The 25312-nt window shown below is 38.8% G+C and overlaps 1 protein-coding gene across 14 annotated transcripts in view; it reads left to right on the forward strand.

Moving 5' to 3' along the window:
• LOC128691673 (protein lap4) overlaps positions 1 to 25312 on the forward strand; it is an 854149-nt gene that overhangs the window by 254398 nt on the left and 574439 nt on the right. The gene's annotated exons all lie outside the window — the stretch shown is intronic.

Here is a 25312-nt window from a genome sequence, read left to right on the forward strand (position 1 = left end):
TTATTTATACCACTTCTATGCTAATGCAGTAGTTTGCATAACAGTAACTTTTCTATTTTTTTGTGAGAATAAAAATTCAAAGTGGAAAGCAAAAGAAATGTAAGAGAGGCCTGGAGACATGACCAATGAACAAAAAAAATGTTATTTTAGTGCCAGGAATGTCTTGTCTTCTTTATTCTGGACCCTCTTTGGAAATTGGCATCTTTTGAAATGTGTGTGAAATTGGCAAAATTGCTAATTTCTGACCACTTTATTGGGTTTCTTGTACTCATTCGATAGAAAAAATGGAGTTCTAGCAAAATAGTTATGATTTTTGTTGACTGGTACTTTGGAATTGGCCGAAAATAGGGCTCAAAGTCAGCGAAATCGCCGATGCATAAACATCGTCAAGACTGCTAACTTTGCGAGAGCATAATTCCATAAGTTTCCCATCAAATTTCATACTTTTGGTATCATTATAATTGGGAAAAATAATTTTTTTTTTTTTTCGAAAAATTTTCGACCCTGAGAACAAGTTTAGGAGAGAGCCTGTCGACCCTCAAAAGGTTAAGGGGATGGATTTTTTTTTTAACCCTTTTCTGCTCTAATAGGACTGTTGGTAGTGGTACAGTGAACCCTCCCTTTTCGTCATTAATCCGTTTCAGAGAGATCGTCGACAACTGAAACCATTTTTCCCATAAGAAATAATGTAAATCCAATTAATCCATTTCAGGCACCCAGAATTAACAAAAAAAATTTTTTTTTTAGCTTAAATATAGATTTACATGCAGAAAAGAATGACAGATAAATATAAAGCACTAAAGAAATGTATAAATGAACCTTTAACTTACCTTTATTGAAGACTCTTGTTGATGTATGGCAGACAGGGCATAGGGAAGGAAGAGGCAAGTTTATTGTTAGAAACAGGACAATATGCTTCAATATGACACTAATATCAACTCTATGCTTATTTATCTATCACAATTCATCTAATATGACATAATAAACAATATTAATAACATAGAAACATGATATATGCTCTAGAATGAATAAAATATGTCATTATGTATGTCACGAGTGGTGTGTTGTTGTTGTTGGGTGTGCAAGGGCCACTAAGAGCATAAGCTGTACATGGTGGTGAAGGCGGCGGTGTTGTCAGTAGTCCTATAACACTCCAACAACACTGGAGGAGTTGGGTTGGCGCTGTCCTTTTTCTATCGATTAATCGCTTGACTTACTTGCTACACTGTTAATGCTACACTTTATCGCTGGCAGGCGCCATAGCCTTTATTGACTCGTTCTGCTTTAGTATCGTACATATCACAGAATCACTGAAAAAGGCTCATTCTCCCCTCTCCCTTCCTCCTCCACTTTGGTACTTTGCTATGATTTCTTTCATTAATTCTATCATGTTCCTCACTTTCTTTACCAAAGGACTTGCACTAGGAGCTTTCTTTGGGCTCATGATGGCTTATTTAACAGTCACACACAATAAACAAGTGCCAAAAGCAATGGATTATTATGAAATGTTTCGTATGACCTCGCAGGATATGTTCACTCACTGAGAAACAACACGACACTGCCTGAGTGTGTGTGGGAGTCAGGTTTGTGTGTGGGCTGGGCACTGTGCGGGTTCCGTACCATCGACGACAACGGAGGAAATTGATGAAAACGGAGGCAATATAGTGATGAAAAAAGTCAGCGAAAACTGATATCGGTGATAACAGAGATCGATGAAAAGGGTGGGTCCACTGTACTTACCTTTATATTCAGCTGCTATGAGAGCAGCGGATTGATCTTGGCATCTTGTTAATAGCTTTATGGTTGAAAGAACAGTCACTGTAAATTGATCTAAAACTTCGGTGGACCCTCGGTTATGAGCTGTTCTGGATATCAGCCAATTTGGTTTTTGCCTGCCTTTTTGGCTGAAATTCTATCCAGGTTATCGGCCGTTATATCAGAGATCAGCCGTATTGGACGCATCCACCCACCACTACACCGTGTTCGTGAGTCAGTCTGGCTGTGTGTCTGGGTAAGTGAGGAAGCATCCGCGCATTCATCCAAACATTTCGCTATAATCCATTGTTTTTTGTGGTTATTGATTGGGTGCAACTGCGAAATAAGCCACCATGGGCCCAAAGAAATTTCCTAGTGCCAGCCCTTTCGTAAAGAGCTGAGAGAGAGGAGAATGTGCCTTCTTCAGTGATTCTACGATATGTACTGTACTAAAGCAGCAGGCGTCGATAAAGGCTATAGCGCCAGCCAGCGATAAAGTATAGCATTAACAGTGTAACAAGTAAGTTAAGCTATTAAGTGATAGAAAAAGGACGACAGAAAATTATTCCAATGTTGTTGGAGATATATAGGGCCACTGACAACATATGCCACCATGTGTATCTTCCACCACCCTGAACCTCTGCCAGCATCTCAATAACCACTTTATTTCTTTGCATTCTCTCTTATGTTTTTTACAATATTTCTTATTTATAAATTACATACATTGTTTCAGTGTGACTAATGGTGTTTCACTGTGATTAGTAGTATGACTAGTGGTGATGGCCACTGCCACCGCCATTACCACCACTGTATGGCTTATGCTGTTAGTGGCCCTTATAAACCCGACAACAACAGCCACACCACTAGCCACATACAAAATGATATATTTTATTCATTCTAGAGTATATATCATGTTTCTATGTAATTAATATTGTTTATTATATATTAGATGAATTGTGATAGATAAATAAGATGTAGAGTTGATATTAGTGCCAACAAAAGTCTTCAGTAAAAGTAAAAGCGATGTTAAATGTTCATTTATCCATTTCATTAGTCATTTTATTTAGTTCTCATTGTTTGTGTATGTAAAACTATAGTTAATCTTTATGAAATGTATTTTTTGTTAATATTTTTGGGTGTCTGAAACGGATTAATAGTATTTACATTAATTCTTATGGGAAACATTTTGGTTTTCGGCCTTTTCGGATTTAGGCCGACCAATAACTGAGGGTCCACTGTATGTTAGTTAAATTAAATTTCTTTTTACAACTTGAAATACATTTAAGACTTTGCTAATCCATACATATCTTGACATGTAGTTGTCCTGAACTTAAACATTTCTGGAGCCATTAACCCTTTGACTGTCGAAGGGCCCAATCCTGAAGCGTCTCCTGGTGTCGCAAAATATTCGAAAAAAAAAAAATTATTTTTTCTTATGAAAATGTTAAGATTATTTTTCTGATTGTTTTAGTCCCAAAAAAAAAAATTTTCCCATCAGTACTTACTGAGATATAGAGGCATGAAGTTTGCAGAAAATGAGCTGCGTATGGCAACAGCGGTGACTGCCGCTCACCCGGTAAACTTTAGTTTACTTGTATTTGAAGGTTTGTTGTTTTTTCACTATTTTATTTTTTCACATAACTTATGTGGCCTGTGAGACCAAAGTAAGGTGCAATGTACATATATACACTCGTTGTATACAACACAATAAGCACACAAACATAATTATCAATATATTGTTTACAAAACTTGTTTACAAAAACAAACAATACAAAAAATTGTTTATTACTATTGTTCTATAATATATATACCAATATACAGTCACTGAACATACTCCTAGAAGTTCTGCAGCTTGTGGAACTCTGTGAAACATGGTGTCATACACAGTGGTGTTTTACACTCTCACACATAAAACATGGTGTCATACACAGTGGTGTTTTACACTCTCACACATAAAACATGGTGTCATACACAGTGGTGTTTTACACTCTCACACATAAAACATGGTGTCATACACAATGGTGTTTTACACTCTCACACATAAAATCAGTGTGTGTGCATTTTTGTTGAATTTTTTTTTTATGTGCAAAGACAAAACACCTCGTCTGAGCAGCTTTCTTCAAAGTATTAGCAGGCAGTTGTGTTATGTAGTTATCCTAGGTAAATGGTCGTGTGTCATCATTCCTTCCTAATTTCCTTCATTCCTTTCCTACCTGGAGGCTACCTGGAGGGCATTCCACCTCTCTTCCTACATTCCTTCATCTGTCCTTCATTACTTTTTTCCTTCCTTTCATCTAGTCCTTCCTTCATTCCTGCCTTCCCTTCTTGCTTCTGGTTTCTATAATATATATACACATATATAGTCACTAGATACTTTCATAAAACTCCTATTATCACCCTTCAGCAAGCTTGTCTTGTGTGCGAGTGTGTGGCTTATAATTGTTTTGAGTCAGGAGTCGGCAGCTGTCAAAGTGACATATTGTCTCATTAGTCACTCCCCCTACCGCTGTCAAAACAATGGGGTCGGATGCTGCTTCCCCCTCCATTCTATCTAATTATCTTTCTCCCTCATTCTATCTCTTTCAATCTGTCTCTCTTTCTCTCTCTCTGTCTATCTCTGTCTCACAGGTACACATAAATACAACTATACATAGTGTAAATTACCTAGGATAACCCCAAAAATCCAGACAAAGTGCTATACTCTGCTTGAAGATGTGAGTAAACGTGATGATGACACAGTCTTGTGGCTCTCTCTGAGACAGAGCTAGATGGATAGACAGGGAGTTTGGCAGACAGACAGACAAATGTTTGTTCGTCATCGTCATCTCCTCCTCCTCCTCCTCCTCCTCCTCCTCCTCCTCCTCCTCGTCCTCCTCCTCGTCCTCGTCCTCGTCCTCCTCCTCGTCCTCCTCCTCCTCCTCCTCGTCCTCCTCCTCCTCCTCCTCCTCCTCCTCCTCCTCCTCGTCCTCCTCCTCCTCCTCCTCCTCCTCCTCCTCCTCCTCCTCCTCCTCCTCCTCCTCGTCCTCCTCCTCCTCCTCCTCCTCCTCCTCCTCCTCCTCCTCCTCCTCCTCCTCCTCCTCCTCCTCCTCCTCCTCCTCCTCCTCCTCCTCCTCCGCCTCCTCCTCCTCCTCCTCCTCCTCCTCCTCCTCCTCCTCCTCTTCCTCATCCTCCTCATCCTCCTCCTCCTCCTCCTCCTCCTCCTCCTCCTCCTCCTCCTCCTCCTCCTCCTCCTCCTCCTCCTCCTCCTCCTCCTCCTCCTCCTCCTCCTCCTCCTCCTCCTCCTCCTCCTCCTCCTCCTCCTCCTCCTCCTCCTCCTCCTCCTCCTCCTCCTCCTCCTCCTCCTCCTCCTCCTCCCTCCTCCTCCTCCCTCCTCCTCCTCCCTCCTCCTCCTCCTCCTCCTCCTCCTCCTCCTCCTGGCTCTTGACAGATGGACAGCTGCCCCCCTCCCTCCACCCTCGTTTACGCTCATCAAAGGTCAGCTCTTATCAGATGTTATCTCCCCTTATCTTGTCACTGTCATGGGGTGAACTGTTTTCATGCCTCAAGGGAACATATTATTATTATTAGGTATTATTATTCTTATTCTTCTTCTTATTCTTCTTCTTCTTCTTCTTCCTCCTCCTTCCACCTTCCTCCTCCTCCCTCCCTTCTTCCTCCTCCTCCCTCCCTTCTTCCTCCTCCTCCCTCCCTTCTTCCTCCTCCTCCCTCCTTCTTCCTCCCTCCCTCCTTCTTCCTCCCTCCCTCCTTCCTCCTCCTCCCTCCCACCTCCTCCCTCCTTCTTTCTCCTCCCTCCTCCTCCCTCCTTCCTCCTCCTCCCTCCTTCCTTCCTCTTCCTCCTTCCTTCCTCCTCCTCGTCTCCTCCTTCCTTCCTCCTCCTCTTCTTCCTCCTCTTCTTCCTCCTCCTCTTCCTCCTCCTCCTCCTCCTCCTCCTCCTCCTCCACCTCCACCTCCTCCATTGCTTTTGGTCTCAAACTCCTCGAAATCATGAAATTGATCTTCATTGACACTTCCATCTGTGTTAGAGCATCACTTGGGAAGAGAAGAGTCCCAGATTTGCAGGGAAGTCACATATTTCTTACCGCTAGACATGCTGAAAAAGGACGACTGAAATGGTATTCCCACAATGCACCACTGGCTCCCCGATTTTTTTTATATGGTGCACACTGACCTTGGAGACCCATTCTCTCACATGTGGGCCTACCAGCTTTCTCCTGCTTGATTTGAAGCCGCTAGAATTTATGCGTATAGATAAGTGTCAAACACGGTATCTCCTATGACGTACATATACGACCGCGACAGTCAAAGGGTTAAACAATTTTGTGGTTTAAAAAACAACCACTGCCTGTCGTACTTATCCTTTTTATTATAGTGTGTTAAAGCAGGTGTTGGAAGTGCATAATTACATTTAATTATGCAAGATTAGTTGCAAATTAGAATACTGGCACATTGTCAATGTGATGTCAGCGATTTTGTGGTGTTGGGAGTCACACTTAGCACACTACCACAACCTCCTTTACAAATTTCTTAATCTTTATTTTGTATCTTATCAAGTACAGTGGAACCCTGCATACCGTTGGCATCACATACCATTTATTCCGCATACCGCTCACTTTAATCGCAAAAATTTTGCCTCGCATACCGCTCAAAAACCCGCTCACCGCTGTTCGTCCGAGACGCGTCCAATGTGCGCCTTAGCCAGCCTCACATGTTCCGCCGGTGGCATTGTTTACCAGCCAGCCTCCGCGGTAGCATCCAAGCATACAATCGTAACATTTCGTATTATTACAGTGTTTTTGGTGATTTTATCTGGAAAATAAGTGACCATGGGCCCCAAGAAAGCTTCTAGTGCCAACCCTACAGCAATAAGGGTGAGAATTACTATAGAGATGAAGAAAAAGATCATTGATAAGTATGAAAGTGGAGTGCGTGTCTCCGAGCTGGCCAGGTTGTATAATGAACCCCAATCAACCATCGCTACTATTGGTGGTACAGCTGCTGCTGCTGCTGCACTGTCAGCTGCTGCTGCTGCTGTAGCATCGTCTGCTGCTGCTGTAGCATCGTCTGCTGCTGCTGTAGCATCGTCTGCTGCTGCTGTAGCACTGTCAGCTGCTGCTGCTGCTGTAGCATCGTCTGCTGCTGCTGTAGCATCGTCTGCTGCTGCTGCTGCTGTAGCATCGTCTGCTGCTGCTGTAGCATCGTCTGCTGCTGCTGTAGCATCGTCTGCTGCTGCTGTAGCACTGTTGTTGGTGTGGCTTATTGAGAATATACCAAGAAACAATTAACCCCAGAGGATTTTCCACCCAGGATAACCCAAAAAAGTCAGTGTCATCGAAGACTGTCTAACTTATTTCCATTGGGGTCCTTAATCTTGTCTCCCAGGATGCAACCCACACCAGTCGCCAAACACCCAGGTGAACAGGGAAAAATGCCTGGAACTAGTGCTCATATTGGTGAATTTAAAGCCAGCAAAGGTTGGTTTGAGAGATTTAAGAATCGTAGTGACATACACAGTGTGATAAGGCCTGTTCTGGAAGAAAATGCCAAACAGGACCTACAGTACTCAGGAGGAAAAGGCACTCCCAGGACACAGTGTCTCATCAGTCATTGCTGCATCTTCAATAAAGGTAAGTGTCATTTATTCTTCATTTAGTAGACTAGTACATGCACAATATATACTGTGCATGTACTACTCTACTATTGTGCATGTATCTTTCTCTTTGTGTGTAGGAAAATGTATATTTCATGTGGTAAAAATTTTTTTTTCATACTTTTGGGTGTCTTGCACGGATTAATTTGATTTCCATTATTTCTTATGGGGAAAATTCATTCGCATACCGATTATTTCGCATACCAATGAGCCCTCTTCCACGGATTAAAATCGGTATGCGGGGGTCCACTGTACTGTACTAGCATGTAGATCAGGTGTAAAGTTACCATTCTGAGTATGTATTGCTGTAATAATTGGAATTCCAGAAATGTATGGGAATAATGCATATTTACTCAACATTTATATTGTAACCATACTATATATTTTTTTAATGTTTAGTTTTCTTTCTCAGTATCATATGCTTGTGAAGCACTGTGCTAGCATGTAGACCAGGCATAAAATTGCTATCCATGGTAGATATATTACAGGATTTGAATGGAAAAACTGGCATAAAATTATGATCATGAGGCGTGGTCTCAGACCGAGCTGCAGGGGCGTTGACCCCCAAAACCGTCTCTTGGTATACTCCAGGTATGTAGATGAATGGTTCAGAGAACCAACATGTTGATAAATTAGACACATATGCAACTCTTGGGTATCTTTATTGAGGAAACGTTTCGCCACACAGTGGCTTCATCAGTCCATACGTAGGAAAAACTTGAAGAACAGGAGGAGAATGAGGTAATCAGTCCCTCAACCTTGAGTCGGTGTGTTCAGTCCATCCATCGATGTGTTCAGTCCATCAAGATTGATGGACTGAACACATCGACTCAAGGTTGAGGGACTGATTACCTCATTCTCCTCCTGTTCTTCAAGTTTCTCCTACGTATGGACTGATGAAGCCACTGTGTGGCGAAACGTTTCCTCAATAAAGATACCCAAGAGTTGCATATGTGTCTAATTTATCATACTCCAGGTATACATAACTGACGAGTTGTGCACTGCGTGTGGGTTTACTGGTCGGCTGATAGTTGAGGCGCTTCCCCCCAGCTTGCAATATTCATTCAGAAGAATTTTTAACTTCTGATAAGAAGTTAAATATCAAGAAAGAAATCAGGAAATAGAGAATTTTCAAATCTGTGATGCGAGTATTTATTCAGTTTGACAATGTTGTATGTAAAAATTTTATTCCCAAAATAGGACTCGAAACAAGGAAAATGGTTGAACAACAGTTGCTTGAAAGCAGAACATAATGCACAAACTACAACAAAACTGCCTATAAAGAATGCTAAAAAATACCACAATTAGTAGATGGTTGAGTGGTTACAAAAGGAAGTACAGCCTCTCCTCACTTAACGACGTACTTGTTTACCGATGCCTCAGATTTACAATGGGCTCTCTGACCATTATTCATACCTAAATAATGTATGTTAGAGCTGATTTCCTATATTCTGTTTATTTCAGTATACAGTACACTGCTGTATAAACATTTAAAAATATGCTAGAAATGTTATAAATAGTCCAAAGATGACATTAAAACAATGTCAAAGAGGGTTCACACAAACTCACTACCATTATAGTATGCTCCTCAGTGATGAATTTGTTTAACGACATGGTCTTAAGGAATGGAACTCCATCGTTAAGTGAGGAGAGGCTGTAGTGTATACTTCAACAACTGCAAATCTAATTATTTTATTGGACAAACTAAACACCTAAGACAGAACATAGCAAGTATAGATCTGCTTTTGCAGTTATCCCTTTAAGTGTCCAAACATAGATCTATGTGCTCCAAACGTAGATAAGTGTTTTATTTTTCCTGCCTCCAAATTTGGCACAATTTGCCTGAGATATCTGGTCAGTTTAGAATGGGTCTTAACACTTGGTGTACGCAGTATTAAAAAAATCTTGGAGCACTTAAGTACCTTGTAGGAGCACCAGTTCAGTTGAGTGCCAGCTAGAGCAAACAGCGTGGCAGACACGAAGGATTCATTGATGCCATGTCGTCTAACATGCCTCTTTTAAAGAGGAAAGTGATGTGGACCCTGAGTTTAGTGGCTTTGAGATGGATGTGTGGCCACGAGTGGTTGAGGAAATATCAAAAACCTCTATAATAACCCATGTGCAATATTTGTGCCACATCCTTTCTATCTTGATATCACTGGTAGTGTCATCCTGCCAGAATGTTGTATAACCTATGCCTAGGTAAAGAGAAATGATTCTGGAACATGTGTAATACATGTTCAGCAGTCCAGCTGGCTGGTTTGACTGACTGGGCTTGATTGGCTGGGCTGGCTGGCTGGCACATATGTACACATAAGTACAGTTATCATACATAGAGTAAATTACCTAGGAATACCCAAAAAATCCAGACAAAGTTTTTCTACTGTGCTTATAGATATAAGGCATAATAAGCATGATTGGCAAGTAATACACATTTTCACTTGATCAGGAATCAGACATGATGATTCTGCATCGTGTGTAATACGTGTTGGTTCATGAGCGGCTCTCTCAGAGACAGAAAAAAGAGAGAGACACACACAGGCAGAGACAGACAGACACTCAGACAGACACACAAGTTTCTGTGTAACAGTGAGAACAAACAAAGCTAAGGTTCACTGGAGCAGTGCACAATCATAAGTGTCACTCCTCTGCTGCACTGTCAGCAATGGAGTGACACTCGTCTTTCACCATGTTTCAAGGAGTTTCATATACTCCAGTGTGTCTAAAACATTGCTGGGACCTATAAATTCTTTTTATGTATTTCTAGACAATAGTATGTGACCTACGCAGGTGAAAATGTTTACCTGTCATTGTGTTTGTGACTAGTATTTGATTACTATTTCACCTAATATTAGTGTCATAACAGAGATTGGCTATAAAATCACAATAACTACTATAAATTGTAATTATCAGAACATAAAAATTATATAAATTAAAAAAACAAATTAGAAAAAAGGTATATCAGCAACACTTCCACAAGTGACAGGACTCCATTTTGCTGTTAGTTGAGCATCCAAGGCCAACTTCACAGCCTTATATCTCGGTAAGTACTGACCCTAAGATTTTTTATTTGGTCTTATTGCACACAGAAAGTTGCCGTCTTTATTTAAAAAGAAAAAAGATTTTTTTTTTTAATACACATATTCAGTGCAAGCATAGATTTATGTCTGGACAGTTAAGGGGTTAAAGATAGGTGCTCAGATATAAGCATTCACAGACAGATTGTTACAAATAGGTACTCACAAACAGATAATCATAATCATACACATACACTATAAACCTGTTTAAGCATATTTATTCCTATTTTGTTGTTATTTAATATTATGGCTACTACCTTAATTTGTTGAATGGATATTGCATTTTACTTTTAAGTAATTAGGTATTAAGCATTATACTTAAATTAAAGTACTAGTGATGTATAAATATTGGAGTAGATAGTCAGCTTGCTGTGTATTATTTTAATAAATGGATCTTTTTGAAAGTGGAAGTAGAGTGGTACCTCGAGTTTCAAACAGCTCCCAACTCGAGCTATTATGTAAGTGTATTTTTGTAAGTACTTTTGTAAGTGTATTTTTGGGGTTCTGAATTGGACTAATCGAATTTACATTATTCCTTATGGGAACAAATTCGTTCGGTATCGGCACTCGCACAGCCTTCTGGAACGAATTAAGTTCGTAACTCGAGGTACCACTGTTTTGATTAGCTAAATACTGTATATTTAATGTTTAAGGCTTTATTTTCTGTGTTAAAGTCACGATATCTTTTGTCTAACCTGTAGGATTTTGATCTATGATCTGTTATTTGTCAGTAAGTATGTATGTATGGTTTTTAAAAATTTTAAGACTGAAGACTGTAAAAGGGTAAATTTATGCCTAATATAATTTTTTTTTTTTCAACAAGTCGGCCGTCTCCCACCGTCTCCCGTCATCATTCAACACTTTCACCTCACTCACACATAATCACTGTTTTTGCAGAGGTGCCCAGAATACAACAGTTTAGAAGTATATACATATAAAAATACACAATATATCCCTCCAAACTGCCAATATCCCAAACCCCTCCTTTAGAGTGCAGGCATTGTACTTCCCATTTCCAGGACTCAAGTCCAGTTATATAAAATAACCAGTTTCCCTGAATCCCTTTACTAAATATTGCCCTGCTCACACTCCAACAGCTCGTCAGGTCCCAAATACCATTCATCTGCATTCACTCCTATCTAACACGCTCACGCACGCTTGCTGGAAGTCCAAACCCCCCTCCCACAACACCACCTTTACCCCCTCCCTCCAACCTTTTCGAGGATGACCCCTACCCCGTATTAATGTAATCAACATTGATCAGTAAAAAAAACAGACAAAAACAGACACAGGAGAAGCAGGGTGAAATGGAGCTCAGATGGATGTTGAAATATGCTATTTCCATTTCACACAGTTGTGTCTGTGGCTTTTATTTTAATATTTGTGCTTAAGTGGCTCCAGATAAAGCTCCTGAGCCTTGCCTTTTTATCACTAATCAACCAGAGTTATGCATCACTAATTCCAGTGGCTTTACTCTTTGCATTCTCTACTTAGTCTTCTAGGGTGTTAACTAGCCTCACATTGAACATGGTTCCTCTTTATAATTTTGGTGTACTTAGATGTGTAGTTAACATTTGTGTGCCATTGTCTGGTTCTTTTCAGATTGTCTTTATCTGTCATGCTCATTCCTCGTGAATATTTTATACAATGTGACCTGAAAACTTCTGTGTTATTGTGTGTAATTACTAATTTGTGCTAGTCATGGTCAAGTCTTAGTTCTTGACCCTTCCAATTAACTATTTCTGAAATTTGTTGCCTCAATATCTTCATGATTCCAGCATTTTGTTCATCACATTTGTGGTCTACTCTTCACTTTTTGATACCCATACCCAGCAAAATATCTCCCACACAGCTACCACATATCCTTTCTTTTCCATTTCCTCATTATCACTATGAAATATCTTGCACTGGGCTTTAATTCATTTGCATTATGGCTTTTGCATGTCAGGTGTAGGTAAGAATCTATTGAATGATCATATACTAATTGGCCAAGAAATTCTGAGCTTAGTTGACTTTAAAATCTCATTTCATACACACAGTAGGGTATGAGTTATCTTCAAAAAGATGGTTTCCCATGCTAAAACAGTTAAAACTGCAAACTGTAGGTAATATCCCAGTCACACTGCCAACATGTTTATTTCAAAAAAAAAAAAAAAAAAAAAAAAAAAAAAAAGGCACTGCATCTTTTTCTACTGTCTTTAGTATGCCTTTGTATCCATGTCCAGTTCATATTGCAGACTGTTGCTCTTCCAAACATGATTGTTCAACATCAGCTGCTTTCAAAATGTGCAGACAATAATTACTACCAAACCAAAACCTACTTCTTACCAAAGTACAGACTTTTATTTATCTCATTCCCAAACAGTTTTGCTTAACCCTTTCAGGGTCCCCAGGCCCTCTCCCAGACTTGTTCTCAGGGTCGCCCAAATTTCAAAAATGAAAACAAATTATTTTTTCTTATAAAAAGATAGAGAATATTTCCCCGATCATAATGACACCAAAAGTATGAAATTTGATGGAAAACTTACAGAATTATGCTATCGCGAAGTTAGTGGTCTCGACGATGTTTACGCATCGGCGATTTTGCCCACTTTGAGCCCTATTTTTGGCCAATTCCAGTGTACTAGTCGACAAAAACCATAACTATTTCGCTAGAACTCCATTTTTTTATCAAATGAGTATGAGAAACCACCCATTTACCAATTTCAACTATCCAATACAGTGGTCATAATTTAGCAATTTGGCCAATTTCACACAAATTTCAAAAAATGCCAATTTCCAAATAGGGTCCAGAATAAACAAGAAAGACATTCCTGACACTAAAATAACATTTCCTCTGTTCATTAGTCACGTCCCCACGCCCCTCTTACATTCTTTTGCTTTCCACTTTGAATTTTTATTCTCACAAAAAATTGAAAATTTACTGTTATGCAGACTACTGCATTAGTGTAGAAATGGTATAAATAATATCGGCGCATTTGTGAAAGAATATTAGACTCACCAGTTGACGTGTATTGGACGTTTAGCATGATTTGTTTACCTTTGAACTTTGGTAAAAATCGAACATTTCTGCTACTTTGAGTTTAATTTCAAGGTACTTTTCATTGTAAAACCAGTTAGAATCATCCCAATTTCTGTAATATGTCTTCCATTCTATAAAGTGAGACCAGGAAAACTAGAATACAAAAATAAATACCATACGAAAATACAGTGCAAATTCGCTGTTTTAATCCAAAAACACGATTGAAGTTTTTTTTTTCTCATTACGCACTGTGTGCTGCAGGATTTTTTTTTATACTGCACACACTGACCACATAGACCCATTCTTTCATATGTAGGCCTACCAGCTTTCTCTCACTAGATTTGAGGGCGCTAGAATTTAGGCGTACTAGTACAGTGGTCCCTCGCTTTTCGTAGTTCTCGGCAATCGTAAATTTCGCCAATCATAGGGGTATTTTCGTATAAACATGGACTCGCTTTTCATAGGTTGACTCGCAAATAGTAGTTCGTCCAGGACGCTTACGCACGGTGTGAGCCGGGGAGGCCTCCCTACCCAGCCAGTCTGGCATTGTTTACCAGTGAGTGTAGGTCCCCTCAAGTGCTCCCACGAAATATTTCATAATATTCCACTCATTTTAGTGCTTGCAAGTACTAAATAAGCTACCATGGCTCCAAAGAAAGCTCCTAGTGCCAAGCCTGTGGTAAAGAAGGTGAGAAATATGTACAGTGACAAAGTCTTGGGCCATTTTAGGGAAGTGTTAAAGAGACGCCAGAAACAGAGCTCTCTCCACAGTTGCTTTGTGAGACAGGACTAGAGTGACTCTCAAGGTGGTCCTAGTGGCATTAAGAAACAGAGAAGAGAAGCAACCCCAGAGAAGCAATTGGTACCTGAGGTGTTGCATGAAGGGGATTCCCCTTCCAAACTGTAAACAATCCAATCTCTCTCCTCCTCCAGTCTCCCATACACTAAGAAGAATCTCCAATAAAGGTAAGTGTTATGCTGTTAATGTTTTATTCATCATTTCCCATTGTATTGTTTATGTACTACATGTATATTTCATGTAAAAAATTTTTGTTTTAATACTTCTGAGTGTCAGAAACGGATTAATTGTATTTACATTATTTCTTATGGGGAAAATTGATTCGCAAATCGTAAATTTCATTTATAGTAGCTCCTACAGGAACGGATTAATTACGAAAAACGAGGGACCACTGTACGTCAAAAACTCTGGTACGTAAGCCGTACTAGTACGTCCGAAACCCTGAAAGGGTTAATACAAATTATATAATTGACTCCCATGGGCCTCTTTCAGCAGTCTGTTTAGTAGGCTATTGCTTGACTGCAGAAAAAAAAAATTCAATTAATTTCTGGTTCTTTTGCTGTCTTGATGTAGGTCTTCAATTACAGTGATTATAAGGATCTTTCCTGCAAACTCTTTCCACCTTGGTATCCTAATTGTTCCACACAAAGCATCCTTCTGATTCCTTTGTTTCAGATCTCTTACTTAAGGGAAATGAAGGGGAAAATATATGGCTCAGTTTTTCTGTGCATCTAAGTATAACATCTGCTTAAAATAAAATGTCATAAACACTATTGCCCCTGGTGTTTTGCATATTTGCACAAGGTTCAGTATTATTTCATACTGGGGGCTGACTTTCTATGTATTAAGCTCAGTATGTTGCTGTATATTGGTTGGAAAGTTCTTCATACTTTCACATTCACCTCTTTTGTCTTCACTGCATCTGTTAAATTTTCACATCTCTTTTCAGTTCTATATACACAATGTACATAAATGTTAGGATGCATTTGTTACTGACTCTTAGAATTCGTACTCTAGTTCCTTGATGTTTGATGCTTTTTGGGTGAATATCAGATGTAGTCTGACTACCTCATCTCTCCTTGTTGTTGTAGTTGTTGGTTTGTCATTAACCCTTTCACTGTCTTGGCCCCCAAAATTAATATTCCTCCCAGTGTCCACTTCAAAAAATTCTGAAATAGTAGAGAATCTTTTTCTGAAGGCAGTGATACCAAAAGTATGAAATTTGATGGAAAACTTATGGAATTATGCAGGCAAAAAGTTAGCAGTCTGGGCGCAGCTTACTCGTCGGTGATTTTGCCCACTTTGGGCTCTAAGTAAATTCCATTGTTCCTTTCAACCACACTCTTAGCTGTATCACTAATATGCCTTCCATTCTATTAATTGAGCACAAGAAACCAGCCAATCAACTATACTATAAAGTGCACAGAAGTCAATTCTGTGCACTTTACAGTATAGTTGAATGGGTGGTTCCTTGTGCTCAACTGATAGAACTAAAATAATCACTATACAGTAGTTTTGTATTACTATATCTTCTATCTAACATTGCTATTTTAATATTCAGGAGTTTTGTTTCTTAAAATAATCAGTACATTTAATAATTCTAGTAATCAGTGGTGACTGCTAGAGTAGCTACTAGGCCATTGCTAGGCGAGTGATTACAATCAATGGTTTCTTTAAAAAAAAAAAAAATGTTGTAAAGTGATAGAGTGAAGAGTGACCATGGATGACATTAGAGGGGTACAGGCTGCCATAATTGTATTTATCCTTATTCTGCAATTCTCTGAAGAAGGAAATCAGTCATGGGGACTGGAAAAGGCAAATGGGGTGATAGCACCCTGGACAGTGAAAGCCCAACAGATGCCATCCTACCAGAAATATAGATGTCACTATCACCACAAGGTATGGCAACACCACATATCCAAACAAAAACAGTGGCCCACAGCTTTTATAGTGGCGCTGTTAATTGGTGATAACTATACTCCAGGACCTCAAACTATGGTACAGGTGCAAAACAGACAGATAAGTGATGGTGATAATGACGGTCTAGTAGCTAGGAATGATAACCTTAACACTATATGTAAATGCATTGTGCCTTGTATTGTGACTGTGCGTTCTGTTGTAACTATCAAGGAGAAGTTTAAGCGGAGGGTTTATATTGGAGTTCAGTGTTCTGTATACAGTCTCTCCTCACTTAACAACTCAGTTTCATTCCTAAGACCATGTCGTTAACCCTTTCAGGGTCCAAGGTCAAAATCTGAAGTGGTGCCCCAGTGTCCAAGAATTTTCAAAAAGAAAATTTGTTACTTTTTCTTATGAAATAGTAGAGAATCTTTTTCTGAAGGTAATAAAACAAAAAGTACGAAATTTGATGGAAAATTGATGAAATTATGCTCTCGCGAATTTTGATGTGTCAGCGATATTTACAAATCGGTGATTTTGCTGACTTTGACTCCCATTTTAGGCCAATTACATTATTCCAGTCAACCAAATTCTTAGCTATTTCACTAGTATTACTTTTATTCTATCGATTGAGCACAAGAAATTGCCATGTCAACTGTTTCAACTACAAAATAAAGTGATCAGAAATTTGTAATTTGGCCAATTTAACACTAAGTTCAAAATATTCCAATTTCAAAATAGGGTCGAGAATAAACAATGTAGGTATTCCTGGCACTAAACTAACATTTTCTCTGTTCATTAGTTACGTTTTGAGGCTTTACAAATAAATTCCATTTTGATTATTTATTCATATAATGAATTTTTATTCACACCAAAAAATAGAAGATTTACTGTTATGCAATATTGTAATAATTGTATAAATATCATCACCACATTTGTGAATGTATATTAGGCCCACCAGCTGGCGTGTATTAGACGTGTGAGGTCGTTTGTTTACTCTTGAACATCAGCAAAAATTTAACATTTCCGCTACATTGAGCTCAGTTTCAAGCCATTTCCAGTGCTAAAACCAATCAAAATCATCTCTATTTCTGTAATATGTCTTCCATTCTATCACTTGAGATCAAGAAATCGCAAATACAACTATAAAAAACATACGAAAAAACACTGCAAATTCTCTGTTTTAATCGAAAATAATGGTCTCAGTTTTTTTTTTATCTCATTATACACAATGTGCTGCAGGATTTGTTTTATGTGGTGCACACATACCACATAGATGTATTCTCTCATATCTAGGCCCAGATTTACCACTCACAGTTTATCAGAGTGAGCTGAGCTCATGGCGTAGATCTACGGTTTGGACCCTGAACGTAAAGCCGTAGATCTACAGGACGGACCCTGAAAGGGTTAAACGAATTCGTCTCTAAGTGAGGAGCATACTATTATGGTAGTGAGTTTGTGTCAACTATCTTCGATATTGTTTTAATGTTACCTTTGCACCATTTACAACATTTCTGGTATATGTATTTTTAAGTGTTTATACAGTAGTGTACTGTATATTGAAATAACAGAATAGAGGAAATCAGCTCTAATATACATTATTTAGGTATGAATACTGGTCAGAGAGCTCGTTGTAAGTCCAAGGTGTCAGTAATTGAGCACGTCGTTAAGTGAGGGGAGGCTGTATATAGTAGGCACAATAACTTGAGTGTATGTTTCGTATATTTAGTAGATTCAGGCATTTGTAAAGTGGTGGGGTATGCTGTCTGGCACAAGAGCTGGTAATCATCTGCATGGCAGCTTTTTGTTGGGTTATTAAAGGTTTAAGGTGGGTGCCTGAGGTTGATCCCCAGGCACAAATACCATAGGTTATGTAGGGATATATTAAGAGAGTGGTATAGGTTAAGGAGTGTTGTTTGGGGTACATAGTATCGTATCTTGGAAAGGATGCCTGCTGATTTGGAAATTTTCTTGGATATATGCTGGATATGGGAATGAAATTTAACCCTTTCAGGGTCCGTGCTGTAGATCTACGGCTTTATGTTCAGGGTCCAAACCGTAAATCTACACCATGAGCTCAGCTCACTCTAATAAGCTGTGAGCAGTAAATTTGGGCCTAGATATGAGAGAATACATCTATGTGGTATGTGTGCACCACATAAAACAAATCCTGCAGCACACAGTGCATAATGAGAGAAAAAAACTGAGACCATAATTTTCGATTAAAACAGCGATTTTGCAGTGTTTTTTCATGTGTTTTTTATAGTTGTATTTGCAATTTCTTGGTCTCTTTTGATAGAATGGAAGATATACTACAGAAATAGAGATGATTTTGATTGGTTTTGGTACTGGAAATGACCTGAAACTGAGCTCAAAGTAGCAGAAATGTTAAATTTTTGCCGATGTTCAAGAGTAAACAAATAACCTCACAAGTCTAATACATGACAGCTGGTGGGTCTAATATACATTCACAAATGTGGTGATATTATTTATACAATTATTAAAATATTGCATAACAGTAAATCTTCTATTTTTTGCTTTGAATAAAAATTCGTTATGTGAATAAAAAAATAAAAATGGAATTCATTTGTAAAGCCTGAAAATGTAACTAATGAACAGAGGAAATGTTAGTTTAGTCCCAGGATTGCCTGCATTGTTTTTTCTGGACCCTATTTTGAAATTGGAATATTTTGAACTCTGCATTAAATTGGCCAAATTACCAATTTCTGGTCATTTTATTTTGTTGTTGAAATAGTTGACATGGCAATTTCTTGTCCTCAATCGATAGAATAGAAGTAATACTAGTGAAATGGCTAAGAATTTGGTTGACTGGAATACTGTAATTACCCTAAAATGGGAGTCAAAGTCGGCAAAATCGCCAGTGCGTAAATATCGCCGACACATCAAAATTCGTGAGAGCATAATTTCGTCAATTTTCCATCAAATTTCGTACTTTTTGTTTTATTACCATCAGGAAAAGATTCTCTACCATTTCATAAAAAAAAAATATTTTTTGAAAATTCTTGGACCCTGGTGCACTCTTTAAAATTTGGCCTCTGGACCCTGAAAGGGTTAATATTACTGTCAAGGAAAAGACCTAGAACTTTACCCTCCGTGTTTCTTGTAATAGGGGAACTATTTATCGATATGTTAGGTTGGATGTTTAAGGCTCTGTTTACAAATAGTATGAAGTATGGTTTGTGTGTGTTGAGAATGAATTTGTTGGTCATCATCCAAGTATGTACATATTTTTAGCAGCTCGTTGTTTATTGTGTGTCTAAGTATAGCTGAGTTTGAGTGGGAGTAGACATAAGTAGTGTCGTCTGCGAATAGAACTGGTTTAAGGAGTTGAGATGCACTGGGGAGATCATTGATGTAGATGAGAAAGAGTAGTGGGCCTAGGACTACCATGGGGCACTCCGACAGCTACAGGCTGGATAGTGGAGTTGATTCCATTTGCTTATACATACTGGTGTCTTTCATTAACCCTTTGACTGTTTCAGGCCCCTCTCTGAAACTGTCATTCTATGTCGCTCAATTTTTGAAAAAAAAAAAAAAAAATATTTTTTCTTATGAAATGATAGAGAATCTTTTCCCGATGGTAATGACACCAAAAGTTCGAAATTTGGTCGAAAACTCGTGGAATTATGCTCCCGCTAAGTTAGCGGTCTCGGCGACATATGCGTATCGGCGATTTCGCCGACTTTGAGCCCAATTTTCAGCCAATTCCATTGTTCCAGTTGACCAAACTCATAGCTATTTCTTTAGAACTCCATTTTATCTATCAGCTGAGTTCAAGAAACCTCCCATTTACTAATTTGGACTACCCAATATGGTGGTCAGAAATTGGCAATTTGGCCAATTTCACGCAAAATAAAAAAGATGCCAATTTCAAAATAGGGTCCAGAATAAACAAGGTAGACATTCGTGGCACTAAAATAACATGCTCTGTTCATTAGTCACATCTCTAGGCCTCTCTTATATTATTATTGCTTTCTATTTTGATTTTTTATTCATACAAAAAAATACAAAATTTACTGTTATGCAGACGACTGCATTATTGTAAAAATGGTATAAATAATATCAGTGCACTAGTGAAAGAATATTAGACTCCCCAGTTGACGTGTATTGGACGTGTGGTGTGATTTATTTACTCTTGAACATTGGTAAAAATCGAACATTTCCGCTACTTTGAGCTCAGTTTCAAGGTCGTTTTCATCGTAAAAGTAATTAAAATCATCTCTATTTCTGTAATATGTTTTCCATTTTATCACCTAAGACCATGAAAACGCGAATACAACGATAAATACTATACGAAAATACACCTCAAAGTCGGCGTTTTATTCCAAAAAAACGATCAGAGTTTTTTTTTTCTCATTACGCAATGTGTGCTGCAGGATTTTTTTTATGTGGTGCACACTGACCACACAGACCCATTCTCTCACATGTGGGCCTACCAGCTTTCTCCCACTTGATTTGAAGCCGCTAGAATTATTGAGTATATATACGTCAGAAACATTGGCTCGTAAGACGTATTTATACATCGAAAACAGTCAAAGGGTTAAGATAAGATTTTAGGTAACCGAGGGAATGTCCTGTGATGCCATAATGATTTAGTTTTAGGTGCAGGAGATTGTGGTCCACTGTATCAAATGCTTTCCGTAGGTCAATGAAGAGCCGCAGTGGATATTCATTTTTATTGAGGGCTGTACATATTAGTTCAAGCATTTGTATAATTGCATCATTCATACTCTTTTTTGGTCTAAATCCAAACTGGCAAGGGTTAAGTATGTTGTTGGATATGAGGTAGTAAGTAAAGTTGTTTGTATTATTTTTTCGAATATTTTAGAAAGTAAAGGCAAGTTTGATACAGGTCTATAGTTGTTCATATCAGTTGGATCACTTCCTTTAAGGATCGGGGTAACCCTACCTGGAGCTTATTCCCGGGATCAACGCCCCCGCGGCCTGGTCCACGACCAGGCCTCCCGGTGGATCAGGGCCTGATCAACCAGGCTGTTAGTGCTGGCCACACGTAGTCCAGTGTACGAACCACAGGCCCTTGCTGTCTTACAAGTGGATTGGAAGGTTGAGGACTCGGCAGACTTATTAAACAGTGTTGCAGTAATGGGTGACAGCACATGAGCTGCTATTTTATATATGAATGGTGGCAAATTATTTAGATTCCCCTGTTTTGTTTTTTAATGATTTAACCCTTAACCCTTTGACTGTCACAAGCCCATTTCTGAACTGTCATTCTATGTCGCAAAATTTTTGGAAAAAAAAAGAAAATTCTTATGAAATGATAGAGGATCTTTTTCCCAATGCTAATGACACCAAAAGTATGAAATTTGATTGATAACTTATGGAATTACGCTCCCTCGAAGTTACGATCTTGGCGATATATACGCATCAGCAGTTTCACCGAGTTTGAGCCCTATTTTCGGTCAGTTCCATTGTTCCAGTCTGCCAAACTCACAGCTATTTCTTTACAACTCCATTTTTTTCTATCACTTGAGTACAAGAAACCACTCATTTACCAATTTCAACTACCCAATAAAATGGTCAGAAATGGGCAATTTGGCCAATTTCACGCAAATTAAAAAAGATACCCATTTCAAAATAGGGTCCAGAATACACAATGCAGACATCCTTGGCACTAAAATAACATATCCTCTGTTCATTAGTCACGTCTCCAGGCCCCTCTTATATTACTCTTGCTTTCTGTTTTGATTTTTTATTCACACAAAAAATAGAAGATTTACTGTTATGCAGACTACTGCATTATTGTAAAAATGGTATAAATAATATCAGTGCACTAGTGAAAGAATATTAGACCTCCCAGTTGATGTGTATTGAACGTGTGGTGTGATTTGCTTACTCTTGAACATTGATAAAAATCGAACATTTCTGCTACTTTGAGCTCAATTTCAAGGTCGTTTTCATCGTGAAACTAATCAAAATCATCTCTATTTCTGTAATATGTTTTCCATTGTATCAATTGAAACCAAGAAAATGTACAATCATAAATGCCATAGGAAAATGCACCTTAAAGTCGGCGTTTTAATCCAAAAACACGGATGGAGTTTTTTTTTTTTCTCATTGTGCACTGCGTGCTGCATGATTTTTTATACAGTGCACACTGACCACACAGACCCATTCTCTCAAATGTGAGTCTACCAGCTTTCTCCTGCTTGATTTGAAGCTGCTAGAATTATTGAGTATATATACGTCCAAAACACTGGCTTGTAAGATGTATACAGTGGACCCCCAGTTAACGATATTATTTCACTCCAGAAGTATGTTCAGGTGCCAGTACTGACCGAATTTGTTCCCATAAGGAATATTGTGAAGTAGATTAGTCCATTTCAGAGCCCCAAACATACACGTACAAACGCACTTACATAAATACACTTACATAATTGGTCGCATTCGGAGGTGATCGTTATGCGGGGGTCCACTGTATATATGGATGAAACAGTCAAAGGGTTAAACTGTCTATACGTAGATCTACATTTGTACCGATAGCTCTCCAAATGTAGATCTGTGTTTTATTTCTCCTCTCTCCAAATTTGGCACGATTGACTTGAGATTCCTGGTCAGTATAGAATGGGTCTTAACCTTTTGACTGTTTTGGTCGTATATATACGTCTTACAAGCCACTGTTTTTGACGTATGTATACTCATAAATTCTAGAGGCTTCAAATCAAGCAGGAGAAAGTTGGTAGGCCCTCATGTGAGAGAATGGGTCTGTGTGGTCAGTGTGCACCATATAAAAAAAATCCTGCAGCACGCAGTGCATGAGAAAAAAAAACGACCGTTTTTTTTAATTAAAATGCCGAATTTGTGTTCTATTTTCATATAGTATTTATGGTTGTATTCTCATTTTGTTGGTCTCATTTCATAGAATGGTAAACATATTATAGAAATCGAGGTGATTTTGATTGGTTTTGCTATGAAAAGAACCTTCAAATGGAGCTCCAATTAGGGGAAATGTTTGATTTTTGCAGATGTTCAAAAGTAAACAAATGATGTCATTGTGCAATAAATGTCCAGTTATCCATTTTAATATGCAGTTATGAATGGGTTGACATTATTTGTACACTTATTGCAATATTGCAGTAGTCTGCATAACAGTGAATCTTCTATTTTTTGTTTGATTAAAAATTCAAAATAGAAAGTAAGAGTAATATCAGAGGGGTCTGGAGATGTGACTGATGAACAAAGAAAATGTTATTTTAGAGCCAGGAATGTTTGCATTGTTCATTCTGGACACTATTTTGAAATTGGCATATTTTTTAATTTGCATGAAATTTCTGACCACGTTATGGGGTAGTTGAAATCGGTAAATGGGCAGTTTCTTGTACTCAGTCGATAGAACAAATGGTGTTCTAAAGAAATAGCTGTGAGTTTGGTCGACTGGAACAATGGAATTAGCCAAAAATAGAGCTCAAACCATACCACGGGAGGGGATAGAACCCGCGATCAGAGTCTCAAAACTCCAGACCGTCGCGTTAGCCACTGGACCAGCTAGCCACAATAAGATTCGTCCAACTAGGTATATTTCTACACCATAGGAAAGTTAGCATAGGCACCACTGTGACCACAAATGCAAGTTTTTACAGACGAATCTCCAGCTAGCGTGGCCGTGACGAACTCTAGCTCAAGTCCCCTCAAAGCCGTCAACATGACTCAGGAAATCGTAATGACACAATTGCAAACAAACCATACCACGGGTGGGGATAGAACCCGAGATCAGAGAGTCTCAAATCTCCAGACCATCGCATTAGCCACTGGACCAGCTATCCAGCTATTGTGAGTCGTGTTGATGGCTTTGAGGGGACTTGAGCTAGAGTTTGTCACTGCCACGCTAGCTGGAGATTTGTCTGTAAAACTTGCATTTGTGGTCACAGTGGTGCCTATGGTGGTTCCTATGGTGTAGAAATATACCTAGTTGGACGAATCTTATTGTGGCTAGCTGGTCCAGTGGCTAATGCGATGGTCTGGAGTTTTGAGACTCTCTGATCGTGGGTTCTAGCCCCGCCTGTGGTATGGTTTGTTTGCAATCGTGTCATTACGATTTCGTGAGTCATGTTGACGGCTTTGAGGGGACTTGAGCTAGAGTTCATCACGGCCATGTTAGCTGGAGATTCGTCTGTAAAAACTTGCATTTGTGGTCACAGTGGTGCCTATGCTAACCTTCCTGTGGTGTAGAAATATACCTAGTTGGACGAATCGTTTTCTGGTTAGCTGGTCCAGTGGCTAAAGCGATGGTCTGGAGTTTTGAGACTCTCTGATAGCGGGTTCTATCCCCGCCCGTGGTATGGTTTTTTTGCAATCGTGTCATTACGATTTCATGATTCATTAGGGCTCAAATTAGGCAAAATTGCTGATTTGTAAATATCGCAGAGGTCGCTAAATTTGTGTGAGTATAATTCCGTAAGTTTTCCATCAAATTTTGTTCTTTTGGTATTATTACCATCAGGAAAATATTCTCTATCATTTCATAATAATTTTTTTTTTTTATTTCTCAAAAAGTTTTTGACGCCAGGAGACACCTCAGGATTTGGGGTTGCGACAGTCAAAGGGTTAATGGATTCAAGGATACTACTGGGTGTTAGCCAAGGACTGTTCAGTCTCTTAGCTGTGATCTGTTTAGTTTTTTAGGGCAATGCTTGTTATATAGGTAGTGTTTTTTTTTTTTTTATAGAAAATTATTAATACAGTCATTCATGTCTATATATGTTTCAAACTCATTATGCCAGTCAACGTTATTCGTAGCTGTTATAAAGTTACTAACAGCTGTCTCGTTATTTAGTCTGAAGGTAACTTTAGTAGTATCTTGGGGCAATTTACCTAGGTTGGTTATGAGAAATGTAGGATAGTGGTCTGTGGTGTTGTCTGTGATTATGCCTGATTTTAAAGGGGATATTGTGTTATTCCAGATGTGGTCTAATAAGGAGATACTAGTCTTGGAGATTCTTCTAAGTTTTGTTATTGTTGGTAACAACAAGCAGTTTCTCATAGTGTTTGTGAATTCAGTTACTTGTGGGTCCTGGTCATTTAGTAGATTTATGTTGAAATCTCATGCGAGGAGCAGGTGGTCTTTGTTCAGA

This window comes from Cherax quadricarinatus, chromosome 26 (genome assembly GCF_038502225.1).
Source record: "Cherax quadricarinatus isolate ZL_2023a chromosome 26, ASM3850222v1, whole genome shotgun sequence".
In the NCBI taxonomy this organism is placed as follows: Eukaryota; Metazoa; Arthropoda; class Malacostraca; order Decapoda; family Parastacidae; genus Cherax; species Cherax quadricarinatus.